This window comes from Bufo bufo, chromosome 2, assembly GCF_905171765.1.
Source record: "Bufo bufo chromosome 2, aBufBuf1.1, whole genome shotgun sequence".
In the NCBI taxonomy this organism is placed as follows: domain Eukaryota; kingdom Metazoa; phylum Chordata; class Amphibia; order Anura; family Bufonidae; genus Bufo; species Bufo bufo.
Window position 1 is genome coordinate 46,735,281 of NC_053390.1, and position 27,117 is coordinate 46,762,397.

Here is a 27,117-nt window from a genome sequence, read left to right on the forward strand (position 1 = left end):
CAAATTTTGACCGTCTATTCAAAATAAGACCCCTTCTGGAGCACCTCAACTCAAAATTTACAGAAGTGTTCACCCCAGCAAAAGGAATTAGCATAGACGAATCCCTTGTACATTTTAAAGGAAGGGTTAAATTTCGCCAGTACCTGCCCAGCAAGCGGGCACGGTACGGAATAAAAATGTACAAGCTGTGCGAGAGTACCTCTGGGTACACCTACAGGTTCCGGGTTTATGAGGGGAAAGATTCCCGGATACAACACCCTGAATGCCCCCCCGTCCTAGGAAAGAAAAAAGGAGTTCTGCATCGGCGCAAATTCACCAGTAGAAGCGGTCTTATTAGATGGATTCTTTTTGTTTTAATAAGAAACAACGCGTTTCGGGGATGAGAGACTCCCCTTCATCAGGTTTCACACACACATAACAGATATTACATTATTTATAGGTAAATTCTTGCAAAAAAAACGCCAAAAGGATGCACCTGGGTGACGCCCCTTGTGGGAGGAGCCAACACCAGGTGTCATCCACACTTGTAATCCTTCATCATCTAAATAGCACTGAGTAAACATAGCTCTAAACAGTTCTATATATTCTACATAAGATCGCATTAATACTATATTAAAATTCATCATTGATCGTTTCTTTATTTGTGATATATCGCATAACATTCCCGGTCATGTGATCGCTAGTATAAGCGTCACATGACTCGGGAGACCGGAAGTATTAGTTAATTCCACGCCGCTCTTGTATAGCTGTCAGAAGAGAGGGCGGAAGTAGCGATACTAGGATCGCTTGAACTGCGCATGCTCACATGGGCCGGCGGCTTGTATGTCACGGGCCGAAGTAGCGATACTAAGATCGCTCAAACGGCGCATGCTCACCCCAGCCAGCAGCTTGGTTGTCACATGATCACAACTATGCGGTCATGTGGCCTATTATCTTGCCGCACGGACCTAGGTCATACTGGTGCTCTGTTTATTTTCATGGATATAGGTGGAGCCTATTTAGGAGTATATACAGAGCATTAAACGAATATATGCAGCTACCATGGGATCATTACAATGACTCAAATAAATTATTTGGGGTTATAATAAAAATAAAAATAAAAATAAAAATAGAGTTATAAAAAAAGGGGGGAGGGGGAGATAATTATATATATATATATCTGCAATATGATAAATATATATAAATAAATATAATATATAAAATATATAAGAACATACATGGATGTATAAGTCTATAAATACATAAAAAGATATATTCACTATTATAAATTAATTTCAAAGGCCTCATTAAGCCCATATGGATTAAGACTGTTGATTTAAAAATCCAATACATCTCACGACGTCTAATATACTGGACGTCAGTTTGGAGATGTAATGGAATGTGTTCGATTGGTGTTATAGTGAACCCTAGGGTATTGCCATCGTGGTGTTCTGCCGCATGTCTAGACACACTGTGTTTCATGTATTTTTTGCGAATTTTCGAACGGTGTGTATTGAAACGTTTGCGTAGAGTTTGTATTGTGCGGCCCACATACTGTAGATGACAGGGGCACTCCAATAAATAAATAACATGATTAGAATTACAGGTCAGGTGAGATTGGATTTCGAATAATTCCCCAGTGCTCTTGCTATTAAAGGATGAGCGCTGGTTAATACTAGTACAACAGAGGCATCTTGAATGACCACATTTAAAACTTCCTTTTGGAGCCTCAATCTCTTTCTCATCATTAGGGGGATGTATTGTGGATCTCATTTTGCTCGGGGCTAGCATATTTTTCAGAGTTTTGGCTCTTCTATACGTAAATTTTGGATTCTCCGGGATGATTTGACTAAGTATAGGGTCTCTTTTGAGGATATGCCAGTGTTTCCCTAGTGTTGCCTTAATGGCGTTGTGGTTTTGGTTATATGTTGTTATAAAATTATAACAGTATGAGCTGATATCATTTTTGTCTTTCCTTCTTTGGGGGGGGGCTAAGCTTTCTAGTTGCGTTAGTTTGTTCGCTTTTTCTCTGGCTCCCACAATGATGTCGCTCGGGTACCCCTTTTGATTGAAACGGGATGTCAGAATATTGCATTGTGAACTGAAGTCTGAGTCTAATGTACAATTTCTACGGATACGTTTAAACTGGCTGAAGGGGACGTTTGTCTTCCATTTTCTATAGTGAGTACTACCAAAGTCGAGATAGCTGTTGCTGTCTACCCTTTTAAAAAAGGTTCGCGTTTTAATTTCATTATTTAGGACGAAGATCTCTAGATCCAAAAATTCTGTTTTTGTTTTGTCATGTGTACCTGTAAATTTGATACCCCAATTGTTAGTATTTAGGTGAGACATAAATTCCTCTATGGTGGATTGTTCACCATCCCAGATGAAGATTAAGTCATCAATGTATCTTTTAAAATAAATAATATTATTATGCCAGAATTTAGTTTGGTATATGAAGTGTTCTTCAAATCTACCCATAAACAGATTCGCGAAGCTTGGCGCGAAACGCGTCCCCATCGCGGTGCCTCGTATCTGTTTATAGGTCTGCTCTTGAAAAGTAAATACATTGTGGGTGAGTATGAATTCCATGCCTTGATTAATAAATGTTTTTTGCTCTAAAGGCATTTCGAGATCATTGTTTAAAAAGACAGATACACATTCCAGTCCTAGATTGTGGGGGATATTCGTATATAGGGCTGATATATCTAGGGTTAGCCAATGATAGTTTCCTTGCCACTTAATGTCTTTTAGGGATGTTATTAGTGATGTGGAATCTTTAAGATGTGATTTAAGATTTTGGACATATTTTTGGAGATGTACATCGATATAATGGGAGAGGTTTCTGGCAAGATTGTGTGGGACTTACTGCACCCACTGCTGGATAGTGTTGATCACGAATATTCGAATTGCGAATTTTAATCGCGAATATCGGCACTTCGAGAATTCGCAAATATTTAGAATTTTGCAAAATATATTCGTAATATCGAATATTAGATTTTTTTTTAAAATACTAGTTCATGACAATTTTATGCGAATTTTCGCAATCAAGAAAATAATGCCTGGAGATCATGAATTCGCAAATTCTCGAATATATGGCGAATATTCGCCCAAATATTCGTGAAATATCGCGAATTCGAATATTGCCCCTACCGCTCATCACTATCTATGTAGATAGCTATTACACCAGCATACCCCTATTCATGTCCGTAAAAGCCTGAGGTACTGTGGCTTGCGGCACAGTGCGAAAAAATCAGAGGGCTCCCTAGATCCCTGGTAGGGCAACTACTCCGAAAAGGTGACAGTAAGGCTCTCCTCAATGAGAACATGCTGGCGGTTAAGTACAAGGACAAGAGGGATGTCCTTGTACTAACCACCATTCACACAAACACCAGTTCTCCTGCCCAAGTGAGAGGTACCACTACCCCTGTCAACAAGCCTGACTGCATCATTGATTACAACAGGCACATGGGAGGGGTTGATCTGTCCGATCAAGTTCTGAAGCCCTACAGTGCCATGCGTAAAACTAAGGTGTGGTACAAAAAGCTTGCCGTATACATTGTACAGATGGCAATGTACAATGCATACATTTTACATAGAACTGCCGGCCAGACAGGAACTGTCCTTCAGTTCCAAGAGGCGGTAATCAAGGCCCTAATTTTCCAAAGTCAGGAAGGGGAGGGCCCGAGTACTTCAGGAGGTCATGTTTCCTGTGTTGTACCAGGACAAGTGAAGTCCCACAAACAGCAAAGAGGGGAAAGACCCAAAAAAGATGTTGGGTTTGTTACAAAAGGGGAATACGAAAGGACACCATTTATCAGTGCGACACCTCCCCTGATAAGCCAGGCCTCTGCATGAAAGAATGTTTCCGAACCTACCACTCATCCATGGATTTTTGATTTCATCCTTTATGCTCCCTGTAATATTTCCATATCTCTGATTTAGTCCACCTCACTTGCATACCCACTTTCCAACAACCAATACATAATCCATTCTATCAGACACCTGTTTGGTAAAAAGTACCCTTTCCACCACTTAAAATGTCCAGACGGGGGTGCTCTTTCCAAAATGGGGTCACTTCTTGGGGTTTTTCATTTCTGGGGACCTCTGGAAATTTTTTAAATGCGACATGGCAGCTTAAATCCATGTCTGCCAATTCAGGCCTGCAAAAACCATATTTTGTACTTTGCTTGTAGCGGCCTGCTATGCGCCAATACAGCAGGCTACGAGCACATATGGGGTGTTTGCAAAATGGGGAGAAAATGGGGAACATATACTGGGGTGCCTTTTCCCCTTTAACCCCTTGTGAAAGTGAAAAATTGGGGTCTGCTAGTACCTTTTCATTTTTACAAATGTGTGCTTTGAAATCCTCTAGCAAAAAAATGCACCACACGGATATGCCACTGACTATACTGGCTAGTCATAAATGCAGATATTAAAAGCTGAGACTTTCGCCAATATATTCCTGTCAGGAAAATATCGGAGCCCTTCATGCACTACGTCACGGTCACTCAGCATGCCACTATATTTTTGTGTTTTTGTCTTGTTTTATATGTAGTGTATGTGTCTTTACCTGGCACTTAAACACTCTTTTGCACCTGGTGACCTCCATCACAGGGTCTGATATGGATGGGGCTTGAAGTCTGGCTTTGTTCACATTGCACTAGTTGTCCTGCTAGGCGTTTGTGTGGAAGCCTGGCTGTGAGCTGGATTACATCACCTTCAGACCCTGTTCACACCATAGTTAGCGTAGTGGTAGGACCCTTTGCCATGCTGAGTGACCGTGACATGGTGCATGAAGGGCTCCGATATTTTCCTGACAGGAATATATTGGTGAAAGTCTCAGCTTTTAATATCTGCACTTATGACTAGCAAGTATAGTCCGTGGCATATCCGTGTGGTGCATTTTTTTGCTATATGATTGTATTTACATCCGCACAATGCTCCGTTTTGTGTAGGATGTCCTTGTGGTGCATGTGGACCGCGCCGACATCCTCCACCGTATGCATTTTTTGCTGGGGATAGTCGTTCGCTGCGGTCCACATGCGGTGGGGCTGCTCCCCCAATGAAAAACACGCTACAGTGTTAGGGGTTGAGCAGCTCCTCCAGTATTGCCACTATATTTTTGTGTTTTTGTCTTGTTTTATATGTAGTGTATGTGCCTTTACCTGGCACTTAAACACGCTTTTGCACCTGGTGACCTCCATCACAGGGTCTGATATGGGTGGGGCTTGAAGTCTGGCTTTGTTCACATTGCACTAGTTGTCCTGCTAGGCGTGTGTGTGGAAGCCTGGCTGTGAGCTGGATTACATCACCTTCAGACCCTGTTCACACCATAGTTAGCGTAGTGGTAGGACCCTTTGCCATGCTGAGTGACCGTGACGTGGTGCATGAAGGGCTCCGATATTTTCCTGACAGGAATATATTGGCGAAAGTCTCAGCTTTTAATATCTGCATTTATGACTAGCCAGTATAGTCAGTGGCATATCCGTGTGGTGCATTTTTTTGCTATATGATTGTATTTACATCCGCACAATGCTCCGTTTTGTGTAGGATGTCCTTGTGGTGCATGTGGACCGCGCCGACATCCTCCACCGTATGCATTTTTTGCTGGGGATAGTCGTTCGCTGCGGTCCACATGCGGTGGGGCTGCTCCCCCAATGAAAAACACGCTACAGTGTTAGGGGTTGAGCAGCTCCTCCAGTATTGCCACTATATTTTTGTGTTTTTGTCTTGTTTTATATGTAGTGTATGTGCCTTTACCTGGCACTTAAACACGCTTTTGCACCTGGTGACCTCCATCACAGGGTCTGATATGGGTGGGGCTTGAAGTCTGGCTTTGTTCACATTGCACTAGTTGTCCTGCTAGGCGTGTGTGTGGAAGCCTGGCTGTGAGCTGGATTACATCACCTTCAGACCCTGTTCACACCATAGTTAGCGTAGTGGTAGGACCCTTTGCCATGCTGAGTGACCGTGACGTGGTGCATGAAGGGCTCCGATATTTTCCTGACAGGAATATATTGGCGAAAGTCTCAGCTTTTAATATCTGCATTTATGACTAGCCAGTATAGTCAGTGGCATATCCGTGTGGTGCATTTTTTTGCTATATGATTGTATTTACATCCGCACAATGCTCCGTTTTGTGTAGGATGTCCTTGTGGTGCATGTGGACCGCGCCGACATCCTCCACCGTATGCATTTTTTGCTGGGGATAGTCGTTCGCTGCGGTCAGGGCCGTCTTTAATATTGATTGGACCCTGGGCAAGAATTTACTTGGGCCCCCTGGATCCCGCCTTCCCACACCTTAAAAAAAAGCCAAAATCTTATACTCACCTGTTTCCTTTCACTGGCGCTCACTAGCTGCTGGTACGGCGAGGGATGGTGCAACGCAGACGCGCACACCTCACCGCGTCCTGGCACAGGCGGGCGTGATGACATCATCACGCCTGCCTGCGCTGGGATTTCACTACCAAATAGACCTCAGGCCTGTAGCCTATGACAAGTCTTGTCGCCATCTGCAAATTTTAAGGCGCATTGGCGACCATTTTGGTCGCCATCTGGAGCGCTGTATTGCATCAGTGACATGAACACTCTCCACATAGAATGTTATATTACATCAGTGACATCACCGCTCTCCACATATAAGTGATATTTTACATCAGTGACATCACCGCTCTCCACATATAATGTTATATTACATCAGTGACATCACCGCTGTCCACATATAGGCGATATATTACATCAGTGACATCACCGCTCTCCACATATATGTGATGAGCGGTGATGTCACTGATGTAATGTATTACTTACCGGTATATGTGGACAGCAGTGATGTCACTGATGTAATATATTACTTATGTGTGGAGAGTGGTGATGTCACTGATGTAATATATCACTTATAAGTAATATATTACATCTGTGACATCACCGCTCTCCACATATAAGAGGCATATTACATCAGTGACGTCATCCCTTGGCGCTGGGGTGCGCAGCCAGGGCCGGCCTTAGGTGTTCAGGCGCCCTGTGTGAGCTAACCTTGTGGTAGTGTTACCTGCAGTCCTATGTAAAACCACAGATAACACTAGTGCTAAATAATGTAGTAGTGTTACCTGCAGTCCTATGTAAAACCACAGATAACACTAGTGTAGATCATGTGGAAGTGTTACCTTTGTCCTTAGTGTACCTCCCTGTGTCTATCGCATGGACTCCATGCTGGCGCTGCCTCCTCTTCCATCTTCTTCCTCTTCCCCCGCACAGAACGTTCTGAAGCAGCTGCGTCAAGACATAGGAACACTGTGGGCATGGTGATACACACAGGGAGAGACATACACACAGGGACGGGGACACACACAAAGGGACAGACACACTCACACACACACAAAGGGACGGACACACACGGACGGACACACACAGGGACGGACACACACACACAAAGGGACAAACACACACACACAGGGATGGACACACACACACACACAAAGGGACAAACACACACACACAGGGATAGACACACACACACACACACACAAAGGGGCAGACACACACACACAAAGGGACAGACACACACACAGGGACGGACACACACACACACACACAAAGGGACAGACACACACACTGGCACACTCAACATCAGCAGCAAGTCCAACCCTTAATGACCCCCACAATCCCTGGGGGGGGGGGGGGGGTTGATGTAGTAGCAGGCAGGAAAGCACACACTGTCCCCCTGTCCTATATGAGCCCCCCCACCCCCACCAAATACCTGTAAGTTCTGTTAGTTGCTTGGCTTTGGCTGTGGCTGCTGGCTGGGGCTCCGCCTCCTTCCTCTTTCTGCCTGTGCGGCAGCTGCATCACGCTCCAGCAGCCACTGGTCTGCTCTGTTAAAGAGACAGGCAGGCCAGGCAGCAGAGCGGAGCGCAGAGCGGCCGCGGGCCCCGCCCCCTCCTCACTCCGGACAGTGACTCCGTGCTGTTACAGGGCCGGCGGGCGGCGGCGGCAACAAAATATAGGGGGCCCAAGTAAAATCCAAGTAAAAGGCTGCTTGGGCCCCCCAGGAGCAACTGGGCCCGGGGCAGCTGCCCCTTTTGCCCTGCGGTAAAGACGGCCCTGGCTGCGGTCCACATGCGGTGGGGCTGCTCGCCCAATGAAAAACACGCTACAGTGTTAGGGGTTGAGCAGCTCCTCCAGTATTGCCACTTTGAAATCCTCTCTCTAGTATTTGTGCCTTCTGCGAGACACCTGTTTGGTAAAAACCTTTACACCACTTAAAATGTCCGTACGGGGGTGCTATTTCCAAAATGGGGTCACTTCTTGGGGTTTTTCATTTCTGGGGACCTCTGGAAATTTTTTAAATGCGACATGGCAGCTAAAATCCATGTTTGCCAATTCAGGCCTGCAAAAACCATATTTTGTACTTTGTCTGTAGCGGCCTGCTGTGCACCAATACAGCAGGCTACGAGCACATATGGGGTGTTTGCAAAATGGGGAGAAAATGGGGAACATATACTGGGGTGCATTTTCTCCTTTAACCCCTTGCTAAAAAGTGAAAAATTGGGGTCTGCTAGTAATTTTTACAAATGTGTGCCATGAAATGCTTGTCTCAAGTAATTCTGCCTTCTGTGAGATACCTGTTTGGTAAAAAGTACCCTTTCTAAAACTTAAAATGTTCGTACGGGGGTGCTCTTTCCGAAATGGGGTCACTTTTTGGGATTTTTAATTTCTGGGACCTCTGGAAATTTTAAAAATGTGAAATGGCAGCTAAAATCCATGTCTGCCAATTCAGGTCAGCAAAATCCATATTTAGCTGTTTGACTCTAGAACCCTGCCATGCACCCATACATCATTTTATGAGCACATATTGGGTGTTGGCGTATTCGGGGGGGGGGGGGGATGGGGAACAAAATGTGGGGTGCATTTTGTCCTGCTACCCCTTGTGAAAGTGAAAAATGTGGGTGTAAAGCTACTTTTTCTGGAAAAAATTGTCTTTTTTTATTTAAACAGCCAAGCGTTTCCTTATTCTAGGAAACGCCCGATGGGTCTAAGTGCTCACTACACACATTGAAATATTCCTTGAGGGGTGTAGTTTCTGGAATGGGGTCACTTTTTGGGGATTTCCACTCTAGGGGTACCTCAGGGTGTCTTTATATGCGACATAGTTCCCAAAAGCTAATCCTGCAAAATCTGTCCTCCAAAAGCCCTATGGCGCTACTTCCCTTTTGGACCCTGCCATGCACCCATACATCATTTTATGAGCACATATTGGGTGTAGTTTCTGGAATGGGGTCACTTTTTGGGGGTTTCCACTCTAGGGTTACCTCAGGGTGTGCTCAATTGCAAGATGGCGCCTGTGAATTATTCCGGTGAAATCTGCCTTCCAGAAACCATTTGGTGCTCCTTTCCTTCTGACCCCTGTGGTACGCCCATATAGCAGTATACAAGCACATATGGGGTATTGCTGTAATCAGGAGAAAATGGGCAATAAATTAGGGGGTACATTTTCTCCAGTTCCCCCTTTTGAAAGGGAAAAATTTGGGGCTAAAGTCCATTTTTCTTGAAAAAATTGAAATTTTTCATTTTCACAGCAAATTCCATGTTTTGCCTTTGAGGACAAAGTTCTCACTACACATCTTGAAATATTCCTTGAAGGGTGTAGTTTCCAGAATGGGGTCACTTTTTGGGGATTTCAACTGTAGGGGTACCTCAGGGTGTCTTTATCTGCGACATAGTTCCCAAAAGTCAATCCTGCAAAATCTGTCCTCCAAAAGCCCTATGGCGCTACTTTCCTTTTGGACCCTGCCATGCACCCATACATCATTTTATGAGCACATATTGGGTGTTGGCGTATTCAGGGGGAAATGGGGAACCAAATGTGGGGTGCATTTTCTTCTGTTACCCCTTGTGAAATTGAAAAATGTGGGTGTAAAGCAACTTTTTATGGAAAAAAATTTAATTTTTAATTTTCATAGCCAAGCGTTTCCTAATTCTGTGAAACGCCCGATGGGTCAAAGTGCTCACTACACACCTTGAAATATTCCTTGAGGGGTGTATTTTCCAGAATGGGGTGACTTTTTTGGGGTTTCCACTGTAGGGCCACCTCAGAGTGTCTTCACATGCGACATAGCTCCCAATTACCATTCCAGCTAAATCCGCTCTCCAAAAGCCATATAATGCTTCTTCCACTATGAAGCCTGCTGTGCGCACATACATCCATTTTTGAGCACACATGGGGTGTTTCTGTAAACCCCAGATTCAGGGTAATAGATTTTGAGTTTTGTTTGGCTTTTAACTCTTGCTTTGCTACTGGAACAAATGGATTAAAATGAAAAATCTGCCAAAAATTTGAAATTCAGAAATTTCATCTCCATTTGCCATTCACTCTTGTGGAACACCTAAAGGGTTAACAGAGTTTGTAAAATCAGTTTTGAATACCTTGAGGGGTGTAGTTTCTAAAATGCGGTGATTTATGGTTGGTTTCTAATATTTAAGCCCCAGAAAGTGACTTCATAACTGAACTGATTCTGAAAAATGTGGGTTTTGGAAATATTGTTAAAAATTTTAAGATTTGCTTCTAAGCCTTCTAACGTCCCAAAAATATAAAATGTCATTTTCAAAATAATCCAAACATGAAGTAGACATATGGGGAATGTAAAGTAATTACTATTTTTGGAGATATTACTATCTATTATAAAAGTAAAGAAATTTGGAAATTTGCTAATTTTTCCAAATTTTTGGCAAATTTGGTATTTTTTTTATAAATAAAAAGGAATTTTTTTGACTCCATTTTACCAGTGTCATGAAGTACAATATGTGACGAGAAAACAATCTCAGAATGGCCTGGATAAGTAAAAGTGTTTTAAAGTTATTACCACATAAAGTCACACATGTCAAGATTTTCAAAAAATGGCCTGGGCACAGTGGTGTCACGGCTGGTGGTGGGGGAAACCCCCAGCCGTGCGGTGCCAGGAGATGGTAGGGTTACCACTTGGCCAAACAACACAGAATTAGGGAGCAGGTCACCTCCTGTTACGTCCCTAACTCTGACCCTGTCTCCTACCTGCATGGGCCGACCTTGATGGTAGGAGGGCCCATACTCAGGAACCTCGGATCCCTGCTGACCCTCCGCAGATCCCTGACCTAGGAGCTGGGTGAGACGACCTACTCCTCCTTGGCACAGAGGAGCAGGAGTCTCAATGGCCAAGCAACAAGGGGAAACAGTAAACACCTTATGGCAGTGACAGGCAAACGCAATCAACACAACACTCACCTGTCACTGAGCAACACAACCAGGAACCCATGTGCAGGTGCTGTTAGTTCAGGACACCAACAATGACAGCACACACAGACATCACACAGGGACCCGGACCATAAGCTGCAATGATACAGAAACCCCACACACACCTAGATAACACCGTGTAACAAAGGTTTTATGACCAGAAGGGAGGCCCCCACTGGTAGATGGTAAAATACACAGGAGGCTGCTCCAGCTAGCAGGGCTGAAGCAACCTACTGAAGCCTGCAAGAGACTCAGGCTATATAGGCCAAAAGGCCACACCCACCGGTCAACCACACCCAGTGACATCACACACACTGGGAAGGAAGTTAACCCTTCCAGCACACAGAAGGGAAAACTCACATATAAGGGGAAGTGCACACAAACTAAGAAACACACAAACACACTCACCTGTTACCGCCAGCAACGGCATGGGTGGCAAAAATGTTCTGGGGAACAGCCAGCAGGCCGAGACCCTGCCACCACATGCACACAACAACAACGTTGCCGCGGACAACCGCAGGTAAAGGAAGGTATCTCCGTGCATACAACACATGACCTAGTGCACCACAAACAGACAAAGGGAGTGCACATAAAACACGTTGCCAAGGGCAACCGCACGCATGCTTGTTATCCGTGGCAACCGCACCTGAGGCAAACCACCAAGTGCCCCCAGCTGCGGTTGACACAACACCAAAACCGCGGGTAACTGCATGCGGCTCCTAAGGAGTCACGACCATGACCAAGGGTCGTGACACTCCCTCCCCTCAAAGCCCCCCCCAACCGAAAAGGGAAGCTGGTGGGACCAAACAACAGGGAGGGGGGGAGGAGCAATGCCTGATAACCACCAGTGTCTCCCTCCAGAGCTGCCGCCAACAAACCTGGACCGTACACAACAGTCCCAGGTCGCCAGCCAACAAAGCAGACTGGAAGAGAGAACACTGGAGGTACTGCCAGACAGATGCCCGTATCTCCCCCCAGAACTGCCGCCAACAGACCTGGACCGTACACAACAGTCCCAGGTCGCCAGCCAACAAAGCAGTCTGGAGGAGGAACACTGGACACCGCATCCAACTCAGGAAAACGTTCCTACTCCAGGTCGCTGCCAGCAGACACTCCCCAACCAGCACACCTGCCGGAACACCAAAGAAATGCTGCCAGCAGACGACCAGAGATAGGAACCCTGAGAGGGACGAGGGGTCACCAACACGGACACGGTTAGCAAGGTGGCGGGAAAAAGCCACCAACCGCGCCGTTAACGGTGAACCCCATAACGCTCTCCCTCCGGAGAACGCGCATGCACCCCATCGACCTATGGCGATGCATGCTTCACCCTCTTTCGAGGGAGGACCAGGTGAGGAGCCATTCTGGTCATACTGTCACGGCTGGTGGTGGGGGAAACCCCCAGCCGTGCGGTGCCAGGAGATGGTAGGGTTACCACTTGGCCAAACAACACAGAATTAGGGAGCAGGTCACCTCCTGTTACGTCCCTAACTCTGACCCTGTCTCCTACCTGCATGGGCCGACCTTGATGGTAGGAGGGCCCATACTCAGGAACCTCGGATCCCTGCTGACCCTCCGCAGATCCCTGACCTAGGAGCTGGGTGAGACTCCTGCTCCTCCGTGCCAAGGAGGAGTAGGTCGTCTCACCCAGCTCCTAGGTCAGGGATCTGCGGAGGGTCAGCAGGGATCCGAGGTTCCTGAGTATGGGCCCTCCTACCATCAAGGTCGGCCCATGCAGGTAGGAGACAGGGTCAGAGTTAGGGACGTAACAGGAGGTGACCTGCTCCCTAATTCTGTGTTGTTTGGCCAAGTGGTAACCCTACTATCTCCTGGCACCGCACGGCTGGGGGTTTCCCCCACCACCAGCCGTGACAAGTGGGCAGGAAGGTGAAAACAGGCCCGGGGTTGAAGGGGTTAACAGATTAAAAGAGCAACAACAACATAACATAGTATTAGATAATTGAAAAATGTTGGCTGTGCTTCAAAACATCCCAATGATGTAACTATCATGGAATAAGCTATACATGGGGACTATTGATTTTCTGGCTACTTCACAATCTAGGACACAATGCTAAACCTTGAAAAGAGCTTATTAAATGCTGAACTGATTGGATCATAGACATGACATGAAAATGGCATGGCTACATGGGAAGACAAAAAGGTAATAACTAGCAGTGTGTCCAAGAAAGAAATCTAATAAAAAGAAAATTGTAATTACCCCAAAGCATATAATAGCAGTAGAGGAAGAGTCGTTTGTGGAACATTCAATGGAAAAACTATAATTGAATGCAATGCTAAAGGGCTAAGTATATGCACAGCAGAGCCATGTGTGCGGAGTGTATAATGGTACATGGAATTCTTATGGCTCTGTTATATAAAGGTGTACTGAAGATACACAGTGTGACTCCATATAGCGCTCTGTCCTCCACCGTATTATGCATCCTCTCCTAAAAATTCTTCTTCCATAATGGCATTCATACAGTACAACTCAAGGATAGGATGAAATGGCAATGGACACATTGGAATGAATGTCATGGTATTCAGAAGCATAACAAAGGGTGCATGAGGCCCTGGTGCACAGTGAAACTTCTCCTCACACTACATTGGGATTTTATGTAGTTCTATTCATGCGCCTGCTCCCTGGTGTCAGCCAGAGCATGAATATCCAACTATAATCCACTTGGGCTGAAGGTCCTCATATGGGCCTCATATTAGTTAATGGATACCCCTACACCACCACCACTCTACATATTAGTAGGGATGGAGTAGAAGCTCCTCTACACCTCAGCAGTCTTGAGAACACTGTAACCCTTGCAGCCGGCCATCTGCATTTTTCTCCATAGCTTCCCTTCCTTGACTATTTACTGACCTACTGCTACTCTGCCATTAAAAGGTTAATGGGGTGGGCCCATCTCACACATTGGTGGCATATCACTAGGATATGTCATCAATGTCAGATAGGTGTGGGTCTCACCTCTGGGACATGCACCTACCTCTAGAATAGGGCCCCCAAGGCAGAGGAGAGCACACCATGTTCTCAATTCACGTCAATGGGAGTTCTGAAAAGAGGATAGCGGGCGCACTAGGTTATTTCTGGAACTTCCATAGGGTTAGGAGTTCTAGAAATAGTCAAGCTGGTGCTAGGATCTTTTAAGCAACTCTCATAAAAGTGAGTGGAGGGTAGCTGTGCTTACATGGTGCTCACTCATTTACTTTGGGGCACCATTCTAGAGGTGCGTGTCCCAGAGGTGCACCCACTAATGTGTGAGATGGGCCAACCCCTTTAATGATCTCCTTTCTGACAGTGGGAGATGTCCAGCATCAAAAATCTTCCTTTTTTCTCCATCACTTTATATACCAAACATCAAAGGAGATCAGAAAGGAGATCAAACAATAGTGTCGTGAGGAGACCGGTGGTCCCTGGGGGCCAGGTGGCAATTGCGACTGCTGCTATGTCCGTAGTTATGCCACTGCCCTGTGCTTTGTGCTCCAATTCCCTACCATTTTCTAAATCTGTGCTTACTGTCAGTGAATAAAAGCCTGTGCAGATCTAATACATCTTACATGTGAGAGTTTGTTGCAATGGTTTCCAGTTTAGATGACTCCCTGTGACCTAGACATTCTGGACTCCAGGCTGATACATTTTACCTGTTCTGATGCATTGTTTAACACCTTATGAACTTGGGTTCATCTCCTTCGAACATTAAATAAAGAGGATGGGAACCAGAGGCCCAGATCTATTCTATCTGGCATCAAGGGGCACTTCCCCACTATACAAAGAAACATTGCCTGTCAGTTTAGGTCTGATCACGGTGACTAGTGTTGAGCAAATCGAAAAGTCTGAAGTGGACTTCGATCCGAATTTCATGTAAAATTTTATTTACCACGAAGCCGAATTTCTTTGTGAGCGAAGAGCTTACCGCCTCCATCTTGATTGAACATCACGCACAAAATTCTCATGGGTGGTAACGTTTGATGTCACCACACTAGCCGACGTGATGACATCATCACAAGCCGCGTTAGATTTTGCACTGGATCTTCAATCAAGATGGCGGTGGTGGCCTCTTCGCGATCAACTGGATGAGGTAAGTATGTTTTTTTTAATTTTTTTATTATAGACCTGAATATTAATGTCAGATGCTGAGATCAGTAATGACCAAGGCATCTAAGGGGTACAATGACTAGTGATGGACGAACATCGCGAACCGCGCATTCGCGAACCGCATGTTCGTGGCGGGCCCCATTCACTGTAATGGCAGCCGAACCTGAAAAACCCTCAGGTCATATTTGCAGCCAGCAAACACTTACTAGAAGTACACAAATAGTCCCACAACATGGACAGTGATATACCAGAGGGGGATCATTGGCAAAAATTCCCACAAAAAATATGTATTTTAATCAGGGGCTATTTTTATGCATCATAAAGGGAAACTCTCAAAAATGTGTCCTGCTGAAGCCTAGAAAATTTTTATTTCCTACCGTTTGATGTATACAAATGTGCAGCACTCCACGTTTTTGTATCCTGCAGAGTCTATAAAAAAAATGCATACGTTAACGTACATTTTTTTTCTACCATAGAAGTGTATGGTGAACGGATGCCATTGTACGGCATCAGTCTTAGGCATCTATTAACGCATACATTTTTGGTATGCATTAAATGGATGGCAAAAATAGGATGTGAACCCAGTCCTAGTGTCAGAATAAGCACCAGTGGAGCCGCGTGGCGGAGAGGGGAGGCCACCATGTGCTGAAAGAGCGCTACCTGGTCCTGGTGGTCAGGAATGAGGACTGTGTTTCCCAAGGACCATTTTCTACTGGGAAATACAGAGCACAGTATAATACGCTAGAATCTATATAATATAAAGATATTAGCCCTACCCCTGAATAATAATACAATTAGGTGATAATTTATTATTTAGAAATACGTCTATGTTAGGCGTATGTCACAGTCGTTACCTTTGGCTGTGACCTTCTGTCTATGCTCTCGCTGCAGCTCCGTTCCTGTGTGTCATTTGTGGTTCTTTATGGGTTAACTCCCCTGTGTGCCTATTAGGAGTTAATCCTCTCTGTCTGCTCCATGGGTGTGGCCTCTCTGCTGCACCCATGGAAGCTGTATATAAGGCTGAGGTTTCCTCAGTTCTGTGTCAGCTCTCCTGGTGTGTGTTGTCTTGTCCTGCTCCTTGTTTGTACCCACTCTCCCATGCTGCTGACCCATGGGATCTGTGTCTGTCGGTGCTCTGTGGGTTTCCCTACTTGTTCATTGATGTCCTCTTTCCTGTGTTTCTGTTATCTGTTCTGCCAGCTATGTTTTAGTTACCTTGTGTGTATTCATGTCTCTGTTCAGCAAGCCCTTGCTGCACCTTTCTTTGCAGCAGAGTGCCATGGGTAAGGCCATGCAGTTTACTACTGGTGGAGCAAGTCCTTCTCTGCTCATTGTCACTCCTGTTTCCTTGCTATGTACTCCTGCTTGTGTTATTAGTTGCCCTGTTTGAATTTGCCTGCCTATGTTATGTATGCCTATGTGCCGTCGGTACCTTCTGGTACCTGTTGTCCATTTGTTCCTGCTGTCACTGTCTAGTTCACGCTCTAGAGTGGACCCTGGCAACTTCCTGCTGCAAAGCCTAACCCTACCATCTGGGGCCCTAGTGAATACCAGGAGTTGCTTAGTCACGCCCCTCTGGAGTATTACTAGACAGTGGCGCAGTGGGGGTTTTCTCCCACTGTGCTGACGGTACATAGAGCTCATGTTTTGTCTGTGCTGCCTTCCCTGGTTTTTGTTTGTGCAGAAAACTCTTGTGTGTCTGTACCTGATTTCCGTTTGTTTATTGCTTGACGACGCGGTGGTCTCTCCTGGGACCTCCAACTCGTGACAGCGTATTTCTGACACAGATTGTGGAGCAAAGATCCTTAGCACCGCAATCTGCATATTTTTCCCGCTCATGCCAGGTCTAAAAAAGGATGGCGTGGGCAGGGAAAGGGATACAGTTATGGCCATCCAGTTATTGGATACCACCGCCATACATTGAACGGATAACACCTCTGTACAGTGACCAGATAACACCGCCATACCGTGACCGGATAAAAGGGTATGAGAGGGCACAGTACAGGGAATAACTAGAGGCACTGCACACGGTGTGGTAAGAGGGCACAAAGCAGGGTATAAGAGGGCACAGTACGGGGTGAAGGGCACAGTACGGGGTGGGGGGCACAGTCTCATGACCCTGTGACATTAGAAGGTCCTTATCGTGAATGTGGTTCATACGCTACCATAATGAGAGGCAGAGGAGTGAGACAGGGGTGTGATTATGTGGATAGAGATAAAAAAAATGTAACTGACGGCCAGTACAGACCCCAAAAATTAGGCATTCACCTGACAGCAAAGAACTTTGGATTCTGTGGCTGGAGGTACATTAGGCGGTCACAGGATAAAAATATATAACTGTCGGCCAGTACAGGCCCCACAAATTAGCCAATAGGAATTCACCTGACAGCAAAGAACTTTGGATTATGTGGCTGGAGGTACATTAGGTGGTCACAGGATAAATATGTAACTGTCGGCCAGTATAGGCCCAAAAAATTAGGCAATAGGCATTCACCTGACAGTAAAGAACTTTGGATTCTGTGGGTGGAGGTACATTAGGCGGTCACAGGATAAATATGTAACTGTTGGCCAGTACAGGCCCCAAAAATTAGGCAATAGGCATTCACCTGACAGCAAATAACTTTGGATTCTGTGGCTGGAGGTACATTAGGCGGTCACAGGATAAAAATGTAACTGACGGCCAGAATAGGCCCCAAAAATTAGGCAATAGGCATTCACCTGACAGCAAAGAACTTTGGATTCTGTGGCTGGAAGTACATTAGGCGGTCACAGGATAAATATGTAACTGTCGGACAGTATAGGCTCCAAAAATTAGGCAATAGGCATTCACCTGACAGCAAAGAACTTTGGATTCTGTGGCTGGAGGTACATTAGGCGGTCACAGAATAAATATGTAACTGTGGGCCAGTACAGGCCCCAAAAATTAGTCATTCACCAGACATAAAAAGCCTTATATGCCACTGTATATACATAAGGCATGGACCATTCTTTGTTCTGGGTGGTGGCCGATACATGTGGGCTGGCATGAGGAAATTCAATTACACGTGGTCATCACAGGTGTTGAATTCCTCCGAGATCCATGCCTCATTCAATTTTAAAAATGTTAGGTAGTCCACACTGTCGTGAGCTAGGCGAGTGCGCTTATCGGTCACATTTCCCATGCTGCACTGAATGTCCTTTGGGACAGGACACTCGACGAGGGGCAAGCCAAGAGTTCCATGGAAAACTATGACAGCTCTGGCCACAGGTCAAGCCTGCACACCCAGTAGTCAAGGGGTTCCTCGCTTCTCAGAGCATCCACATCGGCCGTTAACCCGATGTAATTGGACACCTGTCGGTCTAGGCTTTTCCTGAGGCTGGATTCGGAGGGCGGCTGTCGATGGGTTGTTTACAAGAATGATCTTATATCCGAAGTGAACAACACATCTTCAAACCACCCTCCTTTTGCAGGCGCAGTAGGATTGGTACCCGCACCTGTTTCGATGTGGGTGGAAATTCCTCTGCCAGCGCTTGCAACAGCAGAATGCAGCATCTCTAGCAGCAAGGACCAGAAATGCTGCATTCTGACAGCCCTCTGTGATGCTGGTAACATGTCTGTCATTTTGTGTTTGTACCGGGGGGGTCTAAGTACGTTGCCAGTACAGGTCCTTGACCTTTATGCTTTTTATACGGGGGTCCCTCTTCAAACACTGGAGCATGAAGGCCCCCATTTGCACTAAATTGGAAGCGGTTGAGCACCCTGGCTCCTGCTCATCGCCCAGGAGAATGTCGTCCTCGGTCTCCTCCCCATCTCCTCCCCCAGCCACGGACAATACCAGGGATCCCAGAAAAGTTTAAAGCCTGCTCTTCTTGCTCCTCCTCATCCTCCTCTCGTCTGACTCCTCTTCAGACTCCTGCTAGGAATTCATTCAGCCCCCCTGGTAATTCATTCAGCAATGCAACTTCCTCATCCTCCAGCTCCTGCTCTTCGACGGCTTGATCAATGACATGACACAATGCACGCTACAGAAAGAAGGCATAAGGTACGATGTCGCTGATGGCGCCCTGGCTGCGAGACCAGTTTGGTGATCTCATCAAATGACCGCAGAAGTATGCATGCGTCGCGCATGAGCAGCCACTGGCAAGGTGAAAAGAAACCAAGCTCCCAGAAACTGTCCTGCTGTAGAGTTCGTACAGGTAGTCGTTAACGGCACGTTTCTGCTGGAGCAGCCTACCAAGCATATACAAGGTGGAGTTCCAGCGCGTTGGGCAGTCACTAATCAGACGTCTGACGGGCTAGTGGTGTCGCCGCTGAATGTCAGCAAGGCGATCCATGGCCTTGAAAGATCATCTAAAATGGCCAGAGATTTTCCTGGCCTGCCGCAAGACGTCCTAGACCCTGGGGTATTTGGCAACGCACGGAGGATGGAGTAGGAGGAGGAGAAGAAGAGACCGGCCTGCATGCAATCTGTGGCGATAACACCAAATCCACACGGGTGCCACGGGTTACATGCTTGATGGCCGTCAGAAGGTTAACGCAGTGGGTAGTAAAAGTTATGTACCCTCCCTGCCCATGTTTGCTAGACCACGTGTCTGTGGTCAGATGTATCTTGACACTGTGTGCCACAGATATATTAACTTGCCACTGAATGTGGCCATATAGTTTAGGGATGCCCTTCTGGGAGAAATATTTCCTTCCGGGGATCTTCCATTGTGGTTTGCCAATGGCCACAAATTTTCTGAAGGCCTCCGAGTCCACCAATTTATATGACAGTAGATGACGGGCTAGCAGTTCCGAAAAGCCAGCGGTCAGCCGTTGGGCAAGAGGATTATCTGGCGTCATCATGTTTTTAAGCTCAAACATTCGGGCCACGTAAGCCTGCCTTGTGCCAGATGAACGCGACAACGGCACGGTGGAAGGTGGAGTGCTGGACAAATGGGAGGAGAGAGGAGAAGGAGAAGAGACGTGGACCGCCAGGAGTGTGGCTTTGTGGGTTCTGACGGTGTTGCTCCCACTGGGCTCGGTGATGGGAGGCCAGGTGACTTCTTATGCGTTGACAGCACAGGCTGCAGATGGCAACACTATTGTCAGCAGCTGAATCGTTAAAAAAAGCCCACACTGCGGAGCCATGTGCTGGCGTCCTGAGAGTGCAAGATGTGACGGTGTATGACTCGCTCCAGATACATTTGCCATCTGCTTTTTGTCTCTTGTGCACTACGAGTTGTCTGATTCTCCTCCTTCTCATCCCTATCTGCTGCTCTGTATCTCCCTCTGAACTCCCCTCCTCTTCATCTATTGTGGGCACCCACGGGATGTCCATCGATGTGTCATCATTGTCAACTTCACCAACACTGACATTAGAGATCTCGGAGTAGACAGCTACAGCGGGGACCACCCTCCTTGGGCTGATCTGGGTACTGTCGTCAGACAGCTGGGTGGCGGCCGTTGCTACCTCCTTTTCCTCATCCGATGCCAAGAATGGCTGCGCATCGGTCTGGGAATGGATGGGAAAATAATTCCTCTGACTCGAGTGGAGGGGCTATGGTGGTGGTGGTGTCTTTGGGGTGCACACAGCAGAGAGTGAGAAGGGTGCAGATACAGAGGATGAGGAGTATGCAAAAGTGGAAGGCTAAGTGAGCCACTCAACCATCTCTGGTGTGTCCTTTGACATAATTGGACGCACCTTCTCCAACTTTCCACTTAGACTCCGGCCTGGTGCACCTTTACCGAACCCTACCACCCCTGCGGAATCGTCTGCCTCTTCCTCTGCCTGTCATTTTCAAAATGACCCTGTGCCAAAGTCCTTAGAGAAGAGCAGTATTTGTTGAAGCTGATATATGGCAGGCCTCAATCAGTTGTTAGTTGAAGCTGGTATTTCACCCTCAAGGAGTAATTTTGTGGACGAAGGTATATGGAAAACCTCAATTACTATTTTGTGGAAGCTGATACAGTCCTGATCAAAAGTTTAAGACCACTTGAAAAATGGCAAAAAAATCATATTTAGCATGGCTGGATCTTAACAAGGTTCCAAGTAGAGCTTCAACATGCAACAAGAAGAAATGGGAGTGAGACAAGACTTTTTTTGAGCATTCAATTTAATGAAAACAACGAATAAACTGAAACAGGCTGTTTTTCAGCTGATCAAAAGTTTAGGACCACACCTCCAAAAAAAAACTAAACCCCCCCAAAACAGAAATCCAACTTCCAAACATGAACTCAGTAATGAGTAGCTCCGCCGTTATTGTTTATCACTTCCAAAATTTGTTTCGGCATGCTTGATGCAAGCGTTTCCATGAGGTCAGTGGGAACATTTCTCCAAGTGGTGAAGACGGCCGCATGAAGGCCATCTACTGTCTGGAACTGTTGTCCATTTTTGTAAACTTCCCTTGCCATCCATCTCTAAAGGTTCTCAATTGGATTTAGATCAGGGCAACACGCAGGATGGGCCAAAAGAGTGATGTTATTCTCCTGGAAGAAATCCCTTGTCCTGCGGGCATTGTGTACTGTAGCGTTGTCCTGTTGAAAAACCCAGTCGTTACCACACAGACGAGGGCCCTCAGTAATGAGGAATGCTCTCTGCAACATCTGGACATAGCCAGCGGCCGTTTGACGCCCCTGCACTTCCTGAAGCTCCATTGTTCCACTGAAGGAAAAAGCACCCCAGACCATTATGGCGCCCCCTCCACGTAGAAAACCTCTCAGGTGGGATCTGCTTGTCATGCCAGTAACGTTGGAAACCATCAGGACCATCAAGGTTACATTTTTTCTCATCAGAGAATAAAACTTTCTTCCACCTTTGAATGTCCCATGTTTGGTGCTCTCTTGCAAAGTCCAAATGAGCAGTTCTGTGGCGTTCAAGGAGACGAGGTCTTTGAAGACGTTTTTTGTTTTTGAAGCCCTTCAGTCTCAGATGCCGTCTGATGTTATGGGGCTGCAGTCAGCACCAGTAAGGGCCTTAATTTGGATCGAGGATCGTCCAGTGTCTTGACGGACAGCCAATTGGATCCTCCGGCTCAGTGCTGATGAAATTTTTTGGGGTCTTCCACTTTTTTGTTCCATAACCCTCAGGATCATTTAAGAAATTCCAAATGACTGTCTTACTGCGTCCCACCTCAGCAGCGATGGCGCGCTGTAAGAGACTCTGCTTAGGGTACTTTCACACGCGTTTTTCTTTTCCGGCATAGAGTTCCGTCACAGGGGCTCTATACCGGAAAAGAACTGATCAGTTTTATCCCCATGCATTCTGAATGGAGAGTAATCCGTTCAGTTTGCATCATGATGTCTTCAGTTCAGTCGTTTTGACTGATCAGGCAAAAGAGAAAACCGCAGCATGCTACGGTTTTATCTCCGGCGAAAAAAAACTGAAGACTTGCCTGAATGCCGGATCCGGCATTTTTTCCCATAGGAATGTATTAGTGCCGGATCCGGCATTCAGAATACCGGAATGCCGGATCAGTCCCTCCGGTATGCGCATGCGCAGACTGAAAAAAAGGTGAAAAAATAAATGCCGGATCCGTTTTTGCCGGATGACACCGGAAAGACGGATCCGGCATTTCAATGCATTTTTTCGACTGATCAGGCATTTTTAAGACTGATCAGGATCCTGATCAGTCTTACTAATGCCATCAGTTAGCATACATTTTGCCTGATCCGGCAGGCAGTTCCGGCGACGGAACTGCTTGCCGGATCTCTCTGCCTCAAGTGTGAAAGTAGCCTTATGCAGTTCAACAACCCGACCACGTTCAAAAAGAGAGAGTTTTTTTTGCCTTTGCCATCACAACGTGTGACTACCTGAAAGAAAATGACAATGAATCCACATCTTTGCACAGATTTGGCCTTTTAAAGGCATATGGTCCTAAACTTATGATCAGCTGAAAAACTGAAAAACAGCCTGTTTCAGTTTATTCGTTGTTTTCATTAAATTGAATGCTCAAAAAATCGCAATCTGCATTTGTGGACGCAGGTATATGGAAAACCTCTATCACTATTTTGTGGTAGCTGATATATGGCAGGCCTCAATCAGTTGTTAGTTGAAGCTGGTATATCACCCTCAAGCAGTGGCGTAGCGTGGGTTGCCAGCACCAGGGGCAAGCCATGTATTGCGCCCCCCCCCCCCCAACCTGTGGACTCGCCCCTTTTTACAGATAATGTAGTAGATGTCACCTGCAGTCCTATGTAACACCACAGATAACTCAGTGATAACTCTCTGAGTACAGATAATGTAGTAGATGGGTGTGAGGCCCCAGAATTCAGAACACGCACAGTGTGACCTGAAGTCTGAGGCCAGGATGCTGCAGGGTGGGCCATATTCTCAATCCACCCCCCAACCCTACCTTGAAACAGATATGTGGATGTGCATAACATACATTGCTACAAAATATACAGTATAATACAGCACCACATACCTCATCCATCCAGTGACATCTCATGTGATGTAGACTTTCCTCAATGTCTTCATTCGGAGATAAGACCGCCATGATACTTTCTTTCAGCTGCGTCTCTACAGAGTTTCACAGAAAGCATTTTTAGATTCCTCATTTTACTATCATCCTCCCCTCCTTGTACCTCAACTCTGTTATCCTGCTGCCCCCAATACTGTGGTAGAGCCAGACAGATAGGAGGACCAGAGTTGAGGCACACTAATATATACTAATATTACAGAGGGGCCATTATATATACTAATAATACAGAAGGGTCATTATATATTATAATAATACACAGGGGGCTATTATATATTATAATAATACACAGGGGGCTATTATATATTATAATAACACAGAGGGGGCTATTATATATACTAATAATACAAAGGGGCCATTATATATACTAATAATACAGAGGAGCCATTATATATTATAATAATACAGAGGGGCCATTATATAGTATAATAATACAGAGAGGCCATTATATATTATAATAATAATAATACAGAGGGGGCTATTATATATACTAATAATACAGAGGGGGCTATTATATATACTAATAAAACAGAGGCGGACAGTATATATTCTAATCTATGTGGAGGGGCACAGAGGAGGCAAAACCACTGTGTAGGGATGAGCGAACTTCATGTTATAAAATTTGTTTGTGCTTCGTTTGGTGGTAGAAGCAGAATTGCATTATGGATTCTGTTACCACGAACCATAACGCAATTCTATGATGTAGAATGCATAACGGAATGCCTTTAGAGGCATTCCGTTATTCATTCCATCATATTAAAAGTCTATGGCCTACATAACGGATCTGTCCCGTTTCCGTTATGCAGGAGAGGATCACCATCAAGTGGTAATTTTGTGGACAAGTGGATAAGGGATGAGTTCAAATCTCAGCACATCCCCTTTATGACTCACCGCCGTTACACACACATAATGAGCAATGTATCTTCTCACATGCTCGCTTATGAAGAAAGCAATTTCTATGGCTGCACTTTTGTAAAGTGACCCTTTCTTTTGTTAACTTCCTCTAATTAGTAATGAGACTGTGACCCCCATAAGGGCTTATTGACAAGATTGAGAAGATTAGCTATTCTAAAAAAAGCAATTAGAAGTAAATGAGATGAAAAGAGAAGACACTGCCATACACAAAATCATTTGCATATAAAGAAACTTTTTCGGTTATCTCCTCTAAATAGCAATCATTAGACCATTGTCAATGCTCGGCACTTATTTCAGTAAGCAATTAATATGTATCCCCAAAAACTAATGAAATACCAATTACACGCAGAAAAGAGACAACTGCGGAAGAATAAAAGTAGTTCCAAACTTCTAATGTGTCTAGATTTCTATCTATCTATCTATCTATCTATCTATCTATCTATCTATCTATCTATCTATCTATCTATCTATCTATCTATCTGTCTCTCTTATCTTTCATCTGTCTATTTTTATATATATATATATATATATATATATATATATATATATATATGTATATATATATATACACTGCTCAAAAAAATAAAGGGAACACTTAAACAACACAATGTAACTCCAAGTCAATCACACTTCTGTGAAATCAAACTGTCCACTTAGGAAGCAACACTGAGTGACAATCAATTTCACATGCTGTTGTGCAAATGGGATAGACAACAGGTGGAAATTATAGGCAATTAGCAAGACACCCCCAATAAAGGAGTGGTTCTGCAGGTGGTAACCACAGACCACTTCTCAGTTCCTATGCTTCCTGGCTGATGTTTTGGTCACTTTTGAATGCTGGCGGTGCTTTCACTCTAGTGGTAGCATGAGACGGAGTCTACAACCCACACAAGTGGCTCAGGTAGTGCAGCTTATCCAGGATGGCACATCAATGCGAGCTGTGGCAAGAAGGTTTGCTTTGTCTGTCAGCGTAGTGTCCAGAGCATGGAGGTGCTACCAGGAGACAGGCCAGTACATCAGGAGACGTGGAGGAGGCCGTAGGAGGGCAACAACCCAGCAGCAGGACCGCTACCTCCGCCTTTGTGCAAGGAGGAACAGGAGGAGCACTGCCAGAGCCCTGCAAAATGACCTCCAGCAGGCCACAAATGTGCATGTGTCTGCTCAAACGGTCAGAAACAGACTCCATGAGGGTGATATGAGGGCCCGGCGTCCACAGGTGGGGGTTGTGCTTACAGCCCAACACCGTGCAGGACGTTTGGCATTTGCCAGAGAACACCAAGATTGGCAAATTCGCCACTGGCGCCCTGTGCTCTTCACAGATGAAAGCAGGTTCACACTGAGCACATGTGACAGACGTGACAGAGTCTGGAGACGCCGTGGAGAACGTTCTGCTGCCTGCAACATCCTCCAGCATGACCGGTTTGGCATTGGGTCAGTAATGATGTGGGGTGGAATTTCTTTGGAGGGCCGCACAGCCCTCCATGTGCTCGCCAGAGGTAGCCTGACTGCCATTAGGTACCGAGATGAGATCCTCAGACCCCTTGTGAGACCATATGCTGGTGCGGTTGGCCCTGGGTTCCTCCTAATGCAAGACAATGCTAGACCTCATGTGGCTGGAGTGTGTCAGCAGTTCCTGCAAGACGAAGGCATTAATGCTATGGACTGGCCCGCCTGTTCCCCAGACCTGAATCCAATTGAGCACATCTGGGACATCATGTCTCGCTCTATCCACCAACGTCACATTGCACCACAGACTGTCCAGGAGTTGGCAGATGCTTTAGTCCAGGTCTGGGAGGAGATCCCTCAGGAGACCATCCGCCACCTCATCAGGAGCATCCACAGGCGTTGTAGGGAGGTCATACAGGCATGTGGAGGCCATACACACTACTGAGCCTCATTTTGACTTGTTATAAGGACATTACATCAAAGTTGGATCAGCCTGTAGTGTGTTTTTCCACTTAAATTTTGAGTGTGACTCCAAATCCAGACCTCCATGGGTTGAAAAATTTGATTTCCATTTTTGAACTTTTGTGTGATTTTGTTGTCAGCACATTCAACTATGCAAAGAACAAAGTATTTCAGAAGAATATTTAATTAATTCAGATCTAGGATGTGTTATTTTTGTGTTCCCTTTATTTTTTTGAGCAGTGTAGTACTATTCCTATCAGTTTAATCCCTGTTACGTCCCCTATCAGGGGCCGGTGTATGGAATAGATTTTAGGAACCAGGAGATGGAAAAAGATGCTTGGTTGGTCCTCTTACTTCCAATTTGGGGCACTGCGCGTGCGCCGTGCAGTGTACTGTGCCACCCTATATGAGTGGTGTGTTAAGTAGTACTATTCTTATCAGTTTAATCCCTGTTACGTCCCCTATCAGGAGACGTGTATCGAATAGATTTTAGACAACCGCAAAG

The 27,117-nt window shown here is 45.7% G+C and overlaps 1 long non-coding RNA gene across 1 annotated transcript; it reads right to left on the bottom strand.

Moving 5' to 3' along the window:
- Positions 1–11,256: 11,256 nt before the first annotated feature.
- On the bottom strand, positions 11,257–24,912 carry LOC120991307. Its single transcript, XR_005776621.1, has 3 exons — positions 24,901–24,912; positions 12,741–12,747; positions 11,257–11,481 (listed from the first exon to the last, which is right to left on the bottom strand). It is a non-coding gene; the product is annotated as an uncharacterized LOC120991307 (long non-coding RNA).
- Between the last annotated feature and the right edge of the window lie 2,205 nt (positions 24,913–27,117).